A 13,749-nucleotide genomic window follows, 5' to 3' on the forward strand; every position below is an offset into this window, starting at 1 on the left:
TCTGACTGTGCCAATTTTTAAATTAAACCTTATTAGAGTGTGTACTTACAGGTGAAAAAAACCTTAGTATGTATAGGGTTGGGTGCTAGCCATGGTTTCAGGCATCCAACGAGGGTCTTGGAATGTACCCTCCTGGATAAGGTTAGACTACTGTTTTAGAAGAGTTTTGTTTCTATTCTTATGAGTTTTTGAAATACTTTAATTTGCAGTAATATCCCACATTCTGTACAAATTCTCTTATTTCTCATCATCTTTATTTTATTACTCTTGATTGTTCATCTGGTTAGTCATTCAAATATACATTTATTAATAACATAATATATAGGCATCCATGAAGTTTTGGAAAAAAAGAGACACATAAGATACCTCTCTGTCTTCATAATAATTGTATTATAACGGGAAAACATTGAATACATGAAAATTACCCAAGAGTAAGGAGCTATAAGTGATAATATTTATTTTAACTACAAAAGAAAATATTATAATATTTATTATAACTACATAGTCAAGGATATGAGTTGGGCTTCAAGATATTAGTTGAGATTCAAGGAAGGAAAGGATTTAGTCAGGGAAGATGATTAAAGGCACTTGAGTCAGACTGGGAATAAGCTGTTCAAAGGACTGGAGGTGAGAAATGAGTATTGATTGTAGGAGACGGTGAACAAATTTTCTTCCCTGGAGTTGGAGTTGGATGGAGGGCAACAGAGAGGGAATATTGGGTTGAACCCTAAGGAAGATTGAACTTAACATATATAGATTCTTATGCCTACAGATTCTCTCTTCTTGTTGCTTCTTAATTATGTGAAATCTTAGGCATCTTGTGGATTGAACTGAATCTAGACAAACTTGAGCAAATTACTTATTATCTGTTTTCCCATTTCCTCAAAAATTGATGTGACAACAGTGCTTACCCCATTAGGTTATTCTGAAGCTTAGATAAGTAAATACATAGAGAACGCTTAGAATCCACCCCAGAAAATATTAATAGATGACACTAGGCATTGCTACTTTTTGAAAAAGGAGATTAATAGGTGTGTTTGTGTGTGTGTGTGTGTGTGTGTGTGTGTGTTTCAAATATCTCTATTTCACCAACAAGACCAGTTGAAAGATCAGAGAGAGAAAGTCGACAGTATCCTAAATATTTTGGAGTTGGGACCAAATACCCATGGGCTTGTCAATTTTGGTTTGACTCTATAACTTAGTTTCTGGAACTCAGAGTATATTCTAAAATGAAAAAAAAAGATGATTTTTTTTTTTTTGTAGAAGGGTAGAAGTCATCTTAAGATTTTGAATCTGGATTTAAAAAAAAATCTTGATATATAAGGTAGCAATGAAAATAATTTGGGAGTAAAAGAATTACCCCCCAGGCCCTGGAATGAACCCACAATCTTGACTTTATAGGAACTGTGCTTTAATTTCATCGATCTCTAAACTTTTTTGATCCTGCACTCTAATCAGTATAATTATTATTTTTGTCAGTGTTATATATATGTATGTAATGTATATACATGCATATTCATGCATACTTATTTATTAGGTTCCTATGCTAATATACTCCTTTCCCTTCATCTTAATTGGATCTTCTTGTGTAACTCTGGGGTGTTTTCCTGACAGATTGGATTAATCTGGGTGAAGCACATATTGTCCACTTTTTAAAAGTTGTGTCTTCTCTTCCTTCCCTTTAAAGATATTATGTTGTAGCCCACTGATAGATGTTCTATAAATAGAGACAACCTAGTGAGCTGTTCTGCAGGAAGTTGGATATAATGGTTCTGACCTCAGGAGAGATTTATAGAGTAGAGACTAATGGGAGAGGGTATAAGCACTGTTTACAGCCATGGGAACAATGTCCCTGTTCCCCAAAGGACGATGTACAATGAGGAAGAGTTCTCTAAGAATTAAGTCTTCAAAGACAGGTTTTTTTTTTTTTTTTTTTTTTAAAAAAAGCAGAGTCTACAAGACAGCCTGAAAGACAGGAGAAAATTTACAAGAAAGTCCAAGTGTGTGTCAAAGCTGAGGAAGTAAGAGTTTTTAAAATGAGGACATACACAAATGTTTTTTGTGTGAGAGACATCCAGTAAGATAAGGATGGATTTGGCATCCAGGAGGTCACCCATCCTGTAAGAGGAGGAAAGAGTGTTATTAAAGCAGTAGGTTGAAAACTCAGTGTGAAGGCAAAAAGGGTAGTCATTCAAGAAATTTGTAGAAGTAAAGGAATAAAATGGAGGAGGGAGAGAATCAGGAAGAACTTTTATCTATCTATCCATCCATCCATCCAACTTTCCATTGACTATATTGCTTGCTCTGTCTGGATATCACCAATTGGCTTGCTGGTAAGATCTGGCAGGTCTCAGCCCTGACATCTCCTCCTTAGGAGGCATTAATAGTAACTTTGGCCAGGTACCTACTGCACTTTGTGAGCACATACTTACAGAGCTATTAATAGCACTTACCACTCTGCTAGTTGTTTATGTGTCTGTCTCTGATAGATTTCAAGCCATTTAAATGAAGACACCATGTCTTTGTATATAAACCCCCAGACCCCCTCATAGTCCTTAGCTCCTGTTAATTGCCCCGACTTGCTCCTTCAATGTGTGAATGAGCAAAGGAGGCCAGTGAGCCAGCAGCAACTGAACATGCATGGGAGGGTGTTCAGGACTGGGCTGGAGGCACAAGGCCCACTTGTGAGCTGCTGAGATGTTGGTTAGAAGGCCTTGGTGCCCTGACTCAGGGCATAACGAAGAAGCATCTGTTTTAGGAAAAAAAAAAAAAAAAACTTTAATGGGAAATAGGCCAAGTTTGGATTAAAAAAAAAAAAGAACAAAGAGTTAAAGATATCAGCAGACGTCTAATCTGTAAAGCAAGGAGAGTAATGAGGAAAGCAAATCTTGATCATGGACTGGGACAGGGAAAGAGTGCAGGGTGGGAGGTGAGCTTGCCTTTGGATTATTGGGTGGTCTCCTGAGAAATCTTTTATTTTTGTGTCTCTGTCCTATTCTTGGATCTTCCCCAGAAGCAGCCTCTTGTGTGTGTGTGTGTGTGTGTGTGTGTGTGTGTGTGTGTGTGTGTGCCTGAGTCAAGCAGTCTCCCCTGCTTTTGTCATTTTCTTCGAGAATCTTCCTTAGACTTTCATCAAGGATCCTCCACTGAATGTGAGAAACACATCAGAGCAAAGCACAACCTCTAGCTTCCAAGATTTTAACAAGCATCAACAGAACCTGGGAACACCTGCTTTTAGAAATTCTTAGCATTTTCTAAAAACCCACTGTTTCTTGGTCAGAGATGAGAAGTTATGTAGAACATCAGATTCATCTGTATTTATACATTTCTTTTTAAATGCACGTCCACACTTGAATCTTTACCACCATCCCTCAGGGGCAGCAGAAGACAATCAATCCCTTCTTTTTAGATTAGATTAACTTCACTGTTTTTTGTTAGTTATTAAATTTGTAGAAATTAAAAATTGGGAAGAGAAAAGAAGGACCTTAGGAAGAGGAGAGCAGCAGATCACCGGGAAGGAGTACCAGCAGTTACTCTGCATTCGTTGTCATCGCTTCCTGAACCTGTCGGAGTCCTTTGAAGGCCACCTTCCCATCTCTTTTTTTCTTTTCTCTCGACACCAATAAAATCAGTCATCCCCTTAGCAATAAGCGTGCAAAACGACTTCTTTTGTAGAACAAACCCTTTGTGTGTACATAATTTGTTAGCCCCCTCCTCCCTTCAAGCATTGTGTTGGAAAAAAAAATATCCAACATAAATTGATTGTATAGATAGCCTGATTGTAAAGCAAGATTAATACGAAAACACAAGGAGTCTGCAATAAAACTGGCTAACTTAAATCATTCACATTTGTGTACAAGCATTCATATTTAGCAACAGTCCCAAGGCTGAGATTAAAGCTGTTTGGTAGGTTACTTCAAGGCCTTTTTATTGCTAAATCTTATTATGTCTCTAAAATGTAGAAATTAATCACCTGTCATCAAAGCTGCAGTGGATTATTGACTTCTAAATGTCTCTACAAATTGATTCATGACAGAATGAAACAGGAGACTGAACTAGCATTGAAATTCTTCTGCATGTGATAAAAAAAGGTCTATTAAAAGCATTTCAACAAATGCTGCCTATTAGGTAATCATCACAAAGTACTTTCCTATCAAAATGAGGTGCTTCTGGAATAGTTTTGATGAGATATATTTTTTTTTCCAGCACTGATATGGTAACATAAAATTATTCCGAAACCCCAGGAAGCTGATTTGGAAATCCATTTAATTCTTATATTATAGAGCACACATTTATTTATTTTTAAAAGAATTAACATAATATAACGGTTAGGAAAAAATATCCACTTCATGTGTATGTGTGTGTATGAAATTGACTCTAAAATTATCAGGTGAAATATTTTGGAGAGCACTTATCATCCACAATAGTGAATTACAATAAATTTTTTACAATAAACGTCCTTTCCATTGCCTCACTAAATTCTTTTGACTCTGTTCTGCTTCCTCATCTCTATTAGTTTAAATAAGTGTTTCTCGATTTTGCCCCCCACCCCCAGTGGGATGTTAGGCAATATTTGGAGGCAGTTTTGTCTTGTCAAAATTTGTGTCTGTGGCATCCACTGAAGAGAGGTCAAAGATGATTTTAAATACCTTCCAATGCAAAGGACAGCCCCCCAAAGGCAAAGAGTTATGCAATCTACAATGTAAAAAGGGCCAAGGTTGAGAAAACTTCCTTTAAATTAAGAGGCTCTCAAGAAAACATTCCTTGAATGAGGGCAGGTAGAAGTTTAAGTAGAATCCAGAACACTCAGCTTACATCAAAATTGCTCTCTTATTTTAGTCCTTGTGTCCTTTCTTCTTGCTAAGCACTTAACTGTCAGTGAAGGTTTTATTGTTTTTCAGGATGTTCTTACAGTGAGCTTCTTACAATTCCATTTTTTTGCCACATCCACTCCTTGCACGTCACATTCTCCATCCACCCCTAGAACCCAGTTCAACTCCATCTTTTTTTGCTCTGGAGAGCCTTTTGAAGGTCAATATAAGGCACAGTCATTGAGCTAATTGCTCATCGAAATACATTTTGATTTTCAATTAACACTCAAAGACAGGAATTGCTATTTTTGATGAAGAGTGGAGAAAACATTTGCAAAGCAGGAAAATCCTATTTGGGTTTCTGCCTTAGAAAGACCGTCTACACAACCTAATGACTCAAAACAATTTAAAACCTTTCAAAAAACTAAATAATCAGTGATATTATTTGATAATATTTCTTCTGACAACATGCAAGTTTAAAAACATATTGTCTGCACCCAACTGTGGGTTACACAAAGTCAAGAACAATATATTCTTTGTATCTCAGTGATTAGATCTCTCAGCATGTGAGTGGATTTTATTTTAGTCCTTAATATTCAAGTGTAACTTCAATATAGACACACAATTTAATATGTAAAATGTTTTGTATAGACTGTAACATCATATACATGTCATATATGCAGAAATACATTTTTTTTCTTGTGGTGCTGGGTATTGAACCCATGGCCTTGTGCATGTGAGGCAAGCACTCTACCAACTGAGCTATATCCCCAGCTCTAGAACACATTCTTAAGGTAATCAACACTTGTTCCTGTCCTCTCTGTCCTATGCTCTTTGTCCAGGACCTCTATTGTTCAGGTCCTGGGATATATTATACTCTCTCCTTCTGGTCTATAAAGAGCTGTTCTCTTGGCTTGGAAGGCAGTTGTCCTGACCCGTTTTTATGCTGTTTAGTTCACAGGTATATGGACTCAGTTCTTTTAGGTCTGTGCATGACTGAGTTGGAGCCTTATATATGAGCTCTTGTGGTCCTCAACCTTAAGTACTACACCTGCCTGCCAACTCATCTAGATTTTGCTCAGGGTTTGGAGGAGGAGGGTTGTGTCTCATGGTTAAACTCCTCTGAACTCCACGGAACAGAACTGGCCCATCATTGGCTCCTACCATCTGTATGTGGAGTGAATAGAGCAGGAACAGAACACATCCTTTGTCCCAGCTTTTGTCCTCATTTCTAGCTGAGAATCTGGTGCAACGTGTGAGAGCAGAGAGATGTAAGGAAACAAATGCGCTACCTTTATGAATGACTCCAATAGGAGTGATATCAACTGAGGGTTTAAATTGAATCCTTGGAGATTACCGTAACATATAAAAAGAGTTTTAGATTTTGGTTCTACTTTCTTAAAGAGGCTGAGATAAGCCTTGCTTCAGGCAGAATGGCTTCAGGTAGAGATTTACATGGACTAGTATAAGGGCTGAGTGCTTATAATTGCTTCATGCATGATTACCTATTACAGTCCCCTCCAAGTCTTCTGAGAAGTCCCTCTGGAGATAATCTTGGCAAAGTGGTGCCAGGAATCTTGAACTCTCCTCCCCTTGCAGCCGGCCACCAGCCATTCCAGAGCGTATTTTATCTGTGTATTTATGCCATGAAGTTTTCTCTGCTTTTCTTTTTTCTTTCAACACTCCAAGGCCATTTCTGGCACCCTTGTAACATTTACAGGGAACTAGTTAAAATTTAACTGATATTTGGGGAAAACTCTTGTTAGCAAAGATTGTTTATGCAAAACTACATCTCATAAAGAATCTCCAGTCTTTTTGAAGACAGAGAACTTAAAAGCCAGCTTTGGGGCTGAATTCATATGTCTTTGTCTCTCTTTCAGTTGATTTTGGCAGCACCTCACATATAAACCCAAGACCAAAATAAAGTTACATTCGGAAGGCAGTCACAATCCAGTGATCTTATCCTAGAGAACGCCTTCTCTTGGCGTTTACATCATATAATTTGGGAAGCAGTTTACACATTGACTCCTGTGATTTTCAAGGGGCTTTTATGATCTGCCAAGTGGACAAATGTCAACAGGCTTTAAGGATTGATTTCCCAGGATTTCTGTCTCTTGTGAACAGATTACTGTAGCTCTGAATAAAACACATGTAAACAGGCCCAGCAATCTTAGTGGAAAATGCTGTTCCCACCAGACATGGGGGCTTGATCAGGAATCCTAGCAGAGTTGGAACTATGAACTCCTGGAGGGGTAAGAGCTTTCCCTCTCTTTCAACTGTCCTGGAGAGGTTCTCCAAGCCTGCTTTGCCTGTGTGCAGGTAGGAAATGAAAGCCAGGAGGTATTGGTATAAGAGCCTCGTGGCTCACATGCTACAGGTCTTGCTGAATGCTTCTCTCCTGTTTTCTGGTGAACTTGCAAATGGCCCTGACCCTGGAAACCTTAAATCTGTTAGTCTAGTCTAATCAGAGGCAATGCCCTTCTGTGGGCCAGAAGACAGTACCAGGCAGCAGATGCAGTTTTCAACTCTAAGTAGGTACTGAATTGAACACGTCTGCAAAGCTGTGGGAATTTCCAATTTATTATTCTTTGTAACGGGGAAAAAATATGGCATTTGTGTCTTTTCATTTCTGTTATTAAAATCTTTGAGCCTTGATTGTTGTCCTGTTTGGACTTTACTCGTGGTTGAGACAAGATGGAAGACAAGGGTCCTTGCTTCTCCAGCTTTGTCTTACCAAGCTCCTCAACACTTGGTCACTAGAGCTAGGACCATGTCCCATGTCCTGTGACCCTTTCTGGAGAACTGGAGTGGGGGAAATGAAAGAGGAAACTCAGGTCCACCCTGCCTCTGCCCATGGATTCCCTTAGAACCTGCATTGGGGTTGTTTTCACTTCTCCCTGGTCACCCCAGGAATATGTGAAGGACCAGGCCAGTCTAATTGCTCCCTTCTATGAAGCCCTGTGTCTCAACTTAAAACAGGCCAAGAATCTACCCATGGTTCTCAAGGGTGAGAATGTAGATTCACCCTAACACATCCATGTACTGCAAGTTTGCATATATCTATCTTATACTTCCTGGCTTCTGGTCTTAAGGAAATAACTTAATATCTGTTTAAAGGGGATACTAATATAAAAATCTACCTTCCCTGCTTGTCATGAAGGTGAATTAAGAAACATACGTAAATGCCTCACACGGAGCCTGGCACACAGAGCTTGCAAGAAAAGCCATCCTGCTCAATTTCTGTTCAAACCCAAGATATCAGCTCCTGCCTGTGTGGGCCACTGAGAACTCACATTGGTTCTTTCAAATCACATTCTAAGCCCTGTTGGACTGGTCCCAGACATGTGACATGGGCTGATTGGATTGAATTGGAACTTTCAGTTCTGCCTTGAATTGGTTCCCCTGTGTAGACAATCTGCGTGATATCAACCCTCTACTTGAGGGAGAAAGAGGCTGTTTGGGCATGGGTATTATTTTTCTTAAATGCAGAATAAAACGGGACCAGCAGGATATTTCAGTGAAATATCTCCTTTGAACTTTCCTATTCATTTGCTCTTTTATGCATTCACAGCTAGGGGTTTCCAGCTGATCCATTTGATTGCTCTCATGTACAGAGTGTAGAGACAGCAAAGAGGGGATTCCTGTAGATTCTTAACTTGTTAACAAAGGCTGCTATGACTGTGGCAAGCCCCAGAGCTGACAGCCAGTTTCAGTCCTTTGTAGGGGTTAAGAGAGGGAGACAAGGCCGGAAAAGAGGAGTAGGAAGTTTTAATCGAGTTACTGAATGTGCAGAGTGCCTGGGTATAGAGAAGGCTGGGGAAGCAGGGACACTGTGAGTCCTTGAAGCACCTCCACCACTCCGGACTTGGAGTTCCCCAGCTAATTCCTACTTCATCTCCTGTCAGAGCAGATGTTCTGTGAAATGGCTGCTCCTCTTGTGACTGGAGGACTGGCTCAAGTCTCAGGGGACTTCCAGGTAGCTGAGCACTATCGGCAGTATGGCCCCTGGGTGTACCTTATAACTTTTTCTTTAGGAATTTTAATGTGCAAAATCACACACATAGAAATAAATAGGATTGTTTTAAGGTTCAATTGCAAGAAGATAGAGTGCTGTAAAATAAACAATACCACGGGTCAATAATTTTCCTCCTTCTATTTCTGTAACATGAAAACTCTTATTCTTAGTTTCTCATGGGGGAACATTCTATCTAGCCTGGGGTAACGGCAGGGGACGTGGTGGAGATATAAATGGAAACATATCTATGCTCATTGTATAGGCACAATTAATTTAGACATAGGCACAAAACCCACGGTGAGTGTCACTGTCGTGTGCTAAATATGGCAGACATCTGTAAGAAGGATGCAGCTGAGTGTGTCGCAGCCCAGGTTTCCTTTATAAGGGCTGGTCTCTGGGATGTCACTGGGCCACAGAGCTAGCAAGACGGAAACCTGGCTCTTCTCGGCTTCCTTAGTCTCCCCGCTTGCCTTCTACAGCAGCACAGAGCTGTTTTCCAGGTCTTTGTTTCTGAGTTTGAAAGGTTTTCACTCAGGCTGGCATATGGGCTTTTGACAGATTGAACCCACACTTGTGGAAACCACCAGCAGCCTCTGGGTCTTACTGTGGCTCTTGGAACCTGCTTAAAGTGTCTGATGTCTGCTTTTCTCTTTATTTACCCTGAAGCCATTTCCTATTAGTAACACCCTCCCCACTCCCCAAAACAAAGAGTCAAGTCTTTGCCGTGTGTGGATGAATGCAAAAGTGAGAACAAACCTTTGGTAAAAGGAGTTGATTTTTAAAATGCATCTTTTTGGTATACTCGCAGGACTTCCAGTGGCAATCACAGTGCTGTTTTAGCGTTCGCTTTAATTTATCTAACTAATGACATGAAAGATATAAAATTGGTAAAACTATAGTGTTTGGCTTGTTTAAATTAAGTTTATGAGTTTTGCTTAAGCCTGCCAAACAAGTTAAATATTTCATGGCTTTCACAGGCTACAGTTCTAATATTTATAACTCTTGTGTACAGATTTCAAAAAATTATAATTACAACTCCCAGGATCCCAGATATAGCAGATGTTCAATATTTTCTACAATGTTGGCAGAAATGCTTCTCATGCTCTTTTTGATCCCCTACCCATGTATTGTATCTGTTGGAACAAGCTGTTGATAAGAAAGTCTACTGTCATTCTTACATTTTAACGACCTTGGAAAAAATTCTAATGTGAAATAGGAAGAGAGGCGAAAAAGGTGATTTTTACCCTCCTAGAAATATATTACTGCATGGCAATAATGTATTATATAGGAGAATGACATAAAAATGCATTTTGCCATGAGCCACATTTTTATCGACTTTATGACCTCAATGTTTTCATGTATAATTTCCATCTTTCTTTAATTAAAAATGCAAATTTCCTTTTTGTCTTGACTGACTTTCCTTGGCACCTTTAACAAAACTGCTACATCATTTGCTCTCCAGAAATTTTTAGAAACCCTCTATCAAACCCTCTTACTCAAGACTGTAAGTTTCTGCTAAAAGAAATCAAGCTATCAGTTCTGGTCATTATTAAGCTACCTTATACAAATGGATTAATTCCATTTTTTATTTTTGGTGTTATAGGCACAATCAGAGAGAATGGGCAAAGGAGGAATTAACTTAATGTTACAACGTTTCTGGCTCATGGGTCCTAGAATGCCTTGTGGTGGGATGCCAGTCTGGAGAGCTCTGAAATATTCAAATTCCTCTACTTCCCAATTTGCCTAAAGCGCACCTTGGCTAGAAGGGAGACATGCAAATTTTAAAATGAAACAGTTTACACATGCAATAGATAGTAAAGAGAGGCATAATAATATGACATAGATGTCAGTTAGTTTTCTTAGGGTTTTTGTTTAAATATTTGAAGGACTTTAAAATGATTACTCTTTTGGAAACATTATCTGTACAAATAATATATAAAAATATATCTAAAAATGGAAAGAAAACTTTTCCAGGAATATCAATGAACTTCAAATTCATGGTTTCAGGATTCCTCTTTCCACAGCATGGGTGACTTCTCTGTTTTCTTTCTTAGATTTAAATTTTAAAAGCACTCTGTGATAAAATAAAATGTGCCTCGTGGAAGAGCTTCTAGCCCGAGAGATGCTGGAGGAGTATGTCTGAAAGAGGCATCAGCACCATAAAAAGATGAATAAGAAACTGCACTTTTAAGAAACCAGAAATTGTGAAATGTACCCACCATGACTCTCGCTCATGTTTGAGACTGTGAGCTGGCTCCTGGTGCAGAGCCCCAGGTAGGGAGCAGTTGTGTTGTGTGTGGTATGACATCCTGTCTTGCTGGCTCATCCTACAAAGGGGCAGAAGGCAAAATTATAGGCATGATCAGGCAGGTGGAGGCTCTTCCTCCTGTTTGTTGAGTGCTTGAGGGAACATTTGAGGCAAGAGAACTAAGCCCAGTTCAAGGGTACAGCTTCCCCCAACTCTTCCCACTCTGCAAGGGTGGGCTCTCCCGGGTTCTTAACTCATTCCTCCATGTACCTTTCTATGGGATATTGCAGGATGTTATGGTTTAGACATGGTATCCCCCAAAAGCTCACATGTGACACATGCAAGAAGGTTCAGAGGAGAAAAGATTGGGCTGTAAGAGTCTTAATCCAATCAGTGATTGAATCCTCTGATGGGGATTAACTGAGTGGTGGGTGTGGCTGGAAGAGGTGGGAATTGGAGCATGGCTTTGTGTATATATTTGTATCTGGTGAGTAGAGTCTCTCTCTGTTTTCTGATCATTATATAAGCTGCTTCCCTCTGCCACACTCTTCCACCATGATGTTCTGCCTCACCTCAGCCCCAAGGAATGGAGCTGGCCTTCTATGGACTAAGGCCTCTGAAACTGTGAACCCTCAAATAAACACTTCCTCCTCTACAGTTGTGCTGGTTGGGTCATTTAGTCACAGCAGCGAAAAGCCATCTAAAATACAGGCACAACATGAAAGATAGTCATCAGCTCTGTCTCTGTTACTGTTGACAATAGGGAAGCTCTTTCCAGATACTGTGAACTGACTTTGGGGTTGCCCTGAGGAGTACTTGGAGGCAAGCTGAGGGTGTCTGTGAACACTCTGGCTGCTCATTAGGTATGGAAATGTAGGAAAAGGGCAAGGACTGCAGGCCCAGAGATAGGTGTTCTAACTCTATCAATAATAAGTCTATAGAGTCATAGGATTCCATTGAGTATATAAAATGTCAGGTAACTAGCAGATGCCTAACACCTATTTTCCAGAATTCCCTTCTTTGCATCGTGGGCCATGAAGAACATTTTGCATCGGATTTGTGAGTCACAAGTGAAACTGCTGTTATGTTCTTCTGAGTTGGAAGAGCTGTGTAGGGCATGAGCAGTTATGGCAGGTCACATGCATTGTTGCTGACATGCCGGCTCACTCTGTTGGTGTCAGATGGTGTGCCCAGTGTATCTTGCTTCTCCACTCTCCCTACTCAGGTGTGTGTTTAGCTTTCTGATGAGCATAAGCTTCACTTGCCGGACAATCTCATTATCCTAGTTGTAATCTTGGTGGTGGTAAAACATGGATGTGGGTTCTGATCCATCTTTGCAGACTTCAGTCATCCCTGCAGGTTCGATTGTTTTCTGTGTTTCCTCTTCCTCGACATCTTTTCTTCCTCTCTATCTGTCCTGCTGATTCAGATCAGCCCCAAGAGCAGCAGACTCCATATAGTGAGAGTTTAACCAGCTCCTGCAATTGAGCAGAGTCAAGGCCCCATAATAAATCCCTTAGTATGTATGTATTCCCTTGTGATTCTGCTTCTCTGTTTGAACTCTGACTCGTATATCTGTCAAAATCCCTAACATAGTCCTCTGCTTGTAGCAGACATCTCATTCATTTCAGTTCATTCACAGTCACTTGGCAAGGGTTACCTCTGCTGGATGCTGGGGATACAGAGATGAACAAAGTAGGATCTGAGCACACGAGTTGCACACAATCTGGTGGAAGAGAGTAAAGCTTCTATGTTAATGTGATTAGCTTCTGGCAGCTCTGCTCTTTGGCCTTCTTAGCAACGAAGTTGGATTGGCTGGTTTCCCTGGGCTAGTAAAAGAGTTTGCCCAGATACATCCTGGCCATGAGGCAATTTTCCCCCGCCTAGGGTTAAAAAAAAAAAAAAACTAATTAAAAAAATAATTGACAAAGAAGAATCGTATATACTCATCATGCATAACATATTGCTTTTAAATATGTATACATTGCAGAATGGCCAGATCAGATGCAATAGTTAATTCATGCATTACCTCATATAATTATCCTTTATTTGTGGTGAGATCACTTAAAATCCACCCTCTTGGCAATTTTCAAGAATACATTGTTATTAATTATAGCCACCATGTTGTATAATAGATCTCTTGAATTTATACTTGCTGTGTAAATGAAATTTGTCTTTTCACCAACATGTCCCCAATCTTCCCTCCCTACTACTACCATTCTCTCTATGAACTAGAACTCAACTCTCTGAGTTCATTTATTTTAGATTCCAATATCATTGCAGAATTTGTCCTTCTGAATCTGGCTGATTTCATTTAAAATAACATCTTCTAGGTTTATCCATATGATTGCAAATGATAGGATTTTCTTCTTTTTTAAGGCTAAATATTCATTGTGTACATGCCACATTTTCTTTGTCCATTCACAGGATGATGTACATTAGGTGGATTCCTTGTTTGGCAATTGTGAATCATGCTGGAGTGGCCATGATTTAACATACTGATTTCACACCGAGGAGTAGGATATGTGAGAATTGTATTTGTATTTTTTTTTTTTGAGCAAACTTCATACTGTTTTTCATAATGGCGGCACTAATTGACATTCCCACCAGCAGTGTGCAAGTATCTCCTTTTCTCTATATCCTCACCAGCACTTGTTACCTTGTGTCTTTTTGAA

The 13,749-nt window shown here is 39.6% G+C and overlaps 1 long non-coding RNA gene across 6 annotated transcripts in view; it reads right to left on the bottom strand.

Moving 5' to 3' along the window:
- Positions 1-432: 432 nt before the first annotated feature.
- Positions 433-13,749, bottom strand: part of LOC144365040 (uncharacterized) — a 268,642-nt gene continuing 255,325 nt past the window's right edge. For 5 of the 6 annotated variants that reach the window (XR_013423320.1, XR_013423323.1, XR_013423319.1 and 2 more), the window contains one exon: positions 433-12,957. This is a non-coding gene — a long non-coding RNA (uncharacterized LOC144365040). The remainder of the gene's footprint in view (positions 12,958-13,749) is intronic. The other variant, XR_013423321.1, reaches the window with a different exon arrangement.

The sequence above is a fragment of the Ictidomys tridecemlineatus genome, chromosome 6 (genome assembly GCF_052094955.1).
Source record: "Ictidomys tridecemlineatus isolate mIctTri1 chromosome 6, mIctTri1.hap1, whole genome shotgun sequence".
Classification (NCBI taxonomy): Eukaryota; Metazoa; Chordata; class Mammalia; order Rodentia; family Sciuridae; genus Ictidomys; species Ictidomys tridecemlineatus.